The 5,000-nt window shown below is 54.0% G+C and overlaps 3 non-coding genes across 3 annotated transcripts in view; all 3 read left to right on the forward strand.

Annotated features, from left to right (window-relative positions):
* Positions 1–1,885, forward strand: part of LOC137927663 (small subunit ribosomal RNA) — a 1,904-nt gene extending 19 nt beyond the window's left edge. Inside the window, exon 1 of the ribosomal RNA XR_011107811.1 lies at positions 1–1,885. This exon is cut by the window's left edge and continues 19 nt beyond it. This is a non-coding gene — a ribosomal RNA (small subunit ribosomal RNA).
* Positions 1,886–2,692: 807 nt separating this feature from the next.
* Positions 2,693–2,849, forward strand: LOC137927765 (5.8S ribosomal RNA). Its single transcript, XR_011107899.1, has one exon. It is a non-coding gene; the product is annotated as a 5.8S ribosomal RNA (ribosomal RNA).
* A 1,173-nt stretch (positions 2,850–4,022) lies between these two features.
* The window catches only part of LOC137927748 (large subunit ribosomal RNA), a 4,034-nt gene continuing 3,056 nt past the window's right edge, over positions 4,023–5,000 (forward strand). The window contains exon 1 of the ribosomal RNA XR_011107891.1: positions 4,023–5,000. This exon is cut by the window's right edge and continues 3,056 nt beyond it. This is a non-coding gene — a ribosomal RNA (large subunit ribosomal RNA).

Below are 5,000 nucleotides of genomic sequence, written 5' to 3' on the forward strand. Positions count from 1 at the left end.
GTAGTTATATGCTTGTCTCAAAGATTAAGCCATGCATGTCTCAGTGCAAGCCGTATTAAGGCGATACCGCGAATGGCTCAATATATCAGTTTTGGTTCCTTAGATCTTACCTCGGTTACTTGGATAACTGTGGTAATTCTAGAGCTAATACATGCAATCAGAACTCTGACCAGTGATGGGATGAGTGCTTTTATTAGATCAAAACCAATCGACGGAGGGCCTCGCGTCCGAAGTCGTTAATTTTGATGAATCTGGATAACTTTTGCCGATCGCATGGTCCAGCACCGGCGACGCATCTTTCAAATGTCTGCCTTATCAACTTTCGATGGTAGTTTCTGCGACTACCATGGTTGTCACGGGTAACGGGGAATCAGGGTTCGATTCCGGAGAGGGAGCCTGAGAAACGGCTACCACATCCAAGGAAGGCAGCAGGCGCGCAAATTACCCACTCCCGGCACGGGGAGGTAGTGACGAAAAATAACGATACGGGACTCTTACGAGGCCTCGTAATCGGAATGAGTACACTTTAAATATTTTAACGAGGAACAATTGGAGGGCAAGTCTGGTGCCAGCAGCCGCGGTAACTCCAGCTCCAATAGCGTATACTAAAATTGTTGCGGTTAAAAAGCTCGTAGTTGCATTTGTGCGCCGCGCTGTCGGTGCACCGCATCCGCGGTGATACTGACACGTCTGCGGAGCATATCGTCGGTGAGCCGTCGGTAAAACGGCGGTTCAATATCAAAATCCTATCGCGGTGCTCTTCGGTGAGTGTCGAGATGGGCCGACAATTTTACTTTGAACAAATTAGAGTGCTCAAAGCGGGCTCAAAATGCTGCTTGAATATTTCGTGCATGGAATAATAGAATATGATCTCGGTTCTATTTTGTTGGTTTTCAGAACTCCGAGGTAATGATTAATAGGGATAACTGGGGGCATTCGTATTGCGACGTTAGAGGTGAAATTCTTGGATCGTCGCAAGACGAACATCAGCGAAAGCATTTGCCAAAGGTGTTTTCATCAATCAAGAACGAAAGTTAGAGGTTCGAAGGCGATTAGATACCGCCCTAGTTCTAACCGTAAATATGTCATCTAGCGATCCGCCGACGTTACTACGATGGCTCGGCGGGCAGCTTCCGGGAAACCAAAGATTTTGGACTCCGGGGGGAGTATGGTTGCAAAGCTGAAACTTAAAGGAATTGACGGAAGGGCACCACCAGGAGTGGAGCCTGCGGCTTAATTTGACTCAACACGGGAAATCTCACCAGGCCCGGACACCGGAAGGATTGACAGATTAACAGCTCTTTCTTGATTCGGTGGGTGGTGGTGCATGGCCGTTCTTAGTTGGTGGAGCGATTTGTCTGGTTAATTCCGGTAACGAACGAGACTCTAGCCTGCTAAATAGGCGTCGTCATTTAGGTGTGCGCCGCTCCGGTGGCGCAACTCACTGGCGACGTATTAAAATTCTTCTTAGAGGGACCGGCGGCTTCGAGCCGCACGAGATTGAGCAATAACAGGTCTGTGATGCCCTTAGATGTCCTGGGCCGCACGCGCGCTACACTGAAGGAATCAGCATGTTCTCCCTGGCCTAGAGGCCCGGGCAACCCGTTGAAACTCCTTCGTGCTGGGGATTGGGGTTTGCAATTATCCCCCATAAACGAGGAATTCCTAGTAAGCGCGAGTCATAAGCTCGCGTTGATTACGTCCCTGCCCTTTGTACACACCGCCCGTCGCTACTACCGATTGAATGATTTAGTGAGGTCTTCGGACCGACACGCGGTGGCTTCACGGCCGTCGGCGTTGCTGGGAAGTTGACCAAACTTGATCATTTAGAGGAAGTAAAAGTCGTAACAAGGTTTCCGTAGGGGAACCTGCGGAAGGATCATTAACGTGTGTGTATGTGTGCGAGACGCGTGATATGTTCACGAACGTTGTTGCGCCGCTGTTGCTGTTGTTGCTGTTGCGACGACGACGACGACGACGACGACGACTTCGTACATACCGTGTTTACACATATATATATATGTAATACATCCATAATGATATATATATACGACATATATACATATATATGTACGTACGCGCGCGCTGCTGTTCGTATCTAATGCGGACGAGCGCGCGCGCGTGTGCGTGCGTGTGTGTGTGCGTGTTTGTATATATGTATAAAAAATAAAATGTGAAATAATTGTCTCTAGCGTCTATTACGCCTAACGGCGCAGCGGCGACGGCGCCGTGGCGGTGGCCGGTGGCGGTGGTGGCATTCGTCGAAAGTGCTACCGCCGCCGCTGCCTCCGCCGCCGTCGAAGCGGCCGGGTGGCGGAAAAACGCCGAGAGACGAGCGCCGACCGGGGCATACCAAACGGAGCGTTCGAAGCGGTGAAAATCCCCACTGCCTAGCTCAGGCCCTTTATTGTCGGTTGGCGCTATACAAAACGAAATTTAAGCGGTTAGAAAGATGACAATGTCGTGCGTCACGCCAGCTCGTTGGGGGGTGCGCGGGTCGTCGTCGTTCATCATTCTAAAGGATTCGCGTCGGGGCGTTAAGCTTTTTCGGTGCCGTTTCTTTATGAACGCCTCGGCGCACATGAATTCGACCAACTTTCGACGTTAATACATAAAAACGGACAATCAAGTGGCCGACGGCGAGAGCCGTAGGCCGCTACCGTAAGTAATAACAACATTAAGAAAAAACCATTACCCTGGACGGTGGATCACTTGGCTCGCGGGTCGATGAAGAACGCAGTTAACTGCGCGTCATAGTGTGAACTGCAGGACACATTTGAACATCGACATTTCGAACGCACATTGCGGTCCGTGGAGAAATATCCAGGACCACTCCTGTCTGAGGGCCGGCTGTTAAAATATAAAAACCACACTGTTCGGTGTAGAACGCGCGCTACGTGCGCTCGCGCCGGTCGATGCGCGCGGCGGTGACGCGCGACGCGGCGGCGGCGGGTTGGTGGGGGGTGATGAACGAGCTCGCGGACGGTGCGATGGGACGATCTCTAATAAGAGTCTCTCGTCCGCGCCGCCGCGGCTCTCACTCTCTCTCTCTCACTATCCGCCGTCGCTGTCGTCGCGCTGCCGCTGCCGCACTACCGCGCGCGGGCGAGCGGGCGCGCGCTCTTTCGAACAATTGACGGTTTCCGTTGAACGTTCTTCGCGACGGACGACGGACGGCGGGGTGCTGCACCCCTCACGTCCGCGTACGCGCGGAGCGCGTTTACGGTCCGTTTAAATATATCGAATTGTATTGAATATGAAACGAGTGTGAAAAGATTACACGCATCGCTAAGACGCGAGTCTTCGTAGTGCGGTCTTCGTCCGAGCTCATCGGTTCGTGTATACGATATAATAAAATATATCGGAAGCACAGACGACGCGTCTCCGACGGATGCGACCGGCAGGCGGTGAATGTTTTCTTGCGCGGCAAGCGTAACGCACACACAAACATATGTAAGTAAACATTACGTGATGTTCATGTGCGCGCGCGCCTAGCCCGATGCGAGAGAGTTCACCGCTCGTCGTCGCTACGCATCCGTATTATGTCGGTGATACGCGTCGTCGTTCCAGTGCGAACGTTATATTATCGTATCGATACGGACCGATACCGAAAGGGCCGGACGATCGATCGCTAACGAAAAGTACTCGCGCTCGCGTATGCGTGTCGAGATTTTCGTTTACGCTCGTATCATCATCATATCATCATCGTCATCGTCGTCGTTCATCGCGCAACGCGTGTTGTGTGTGCAGCGTTGCGTTGTGCGTGCGCGCGTCTAGAGACCTCTAAGGACTCGCGACGCGCGCGCCTCGCGCACGCGCACTCGCTCTGCGACGCGCGATGATCGCGACGGTGGGGGTGGTGTACGGTAGGCGGACTCGACGTCCGAAGGGCGTCCCGCGACGACGACCGGCCGCCGTGCGCGCTTGCTTGCTTGCGCGCGCGGTCCGTCGGTTCGTCGTCGTCAAAAATATAATAAGGGACGTCGCGTACGGATATCGCGTCTGCCTCGAATTTTTATCGTTGGCCTCAGATCAGGGAGGATCACCCGCCGAATTTAAGCATATTAGTAAGCGGAGGAAAAGAAACTAACAAGGATTTCCCTAGTAGCGGCGAGCGAACAGGAAAGAGCCCAGCACTGAATCCCGCGATCGTCTCGAGCGCGGGAGATGTGGTGTTCGGGAGGTTCCGCTTTCTCGTCGTCGATACTCCTGTCCAAGTTCGTCTTGAACGGGGCCGTTTTCCCGCAGAGGGTGCCAGGCCCGTAGCGACGGAGGGCGGCGGCGAGAGGGACTCTCCTAAGAGTCGGGTTGCTTGAGAGTGCAGCCCTAAGTGGGTGGTAAACTCCATCTAAGGCTAAATATAACCGCGAGACCGATAGCGAACAAGTACCGTGAGGGAAAGTTGAAAAGAACTTTGAAGAGAGAGTTCAAGAGTACGTGAAACCGTTCAGGGGTAAACCTGCGAAACTCGAATGAACGAACGGAGAGATTCATCGTCATTCCGCGGCGTACGCGCCCGCGCTCTGATGCGACGTCCGGTCCGCCTTTAATCGGGCGCTGTATCGCGTCGCACGGGCCGGTGCGCGTCGACGTCCGCGGAGGGCGTGCACTTCTCTCTCAGTAATGCATCGCGACCCGTTCGGGTGTCGATCTAAGCGCCGCCGACGGGCAGCCCAGCGTTCACTTCGCGCGAGCGGAGTCAGGACGTTGGACCGTTTCGCGGTAGCCGATCGGCCGCCGGACGGTATAATGATAAGAATCGCGCACGCGCTCTCTAAAGGCGCGTCCGGCCCGACGCAAGATAACGTCGTACACGAGGTCCTGCCCGAGCGCGGACCTCGTTGCGGCGCGTCTGTCGTCGCAGCCGTGCTGTCTCGGACCGTGCGCGTCTCTGTCTGCGATGATTCAGTTTCGGGCACTCGCAGGACCCGTCTTGAAACACGGACCAAGGAGTCTAGCATGTGTGCGAGTCATTGAGTATTTGTATAAACTGAAAGGCG

This window comes from Battus philenor, unplaced genomic scaffold, assembly GCF_028537555.1.
Source record: "Battus philenor isolate CCGP_79_NKW_IND1 unplaced genomic scaffold, ilBatPhil1.0.hap1 SCAF_36, whole genome shotgun sequence".
Classification (NCBI taxonomy): domain Eukaryota; kingdom Metazoa; phylum Arthropoda; class Insecta; order Lepidoptera; family Papilionidae; genus Battus; species Battus philenor.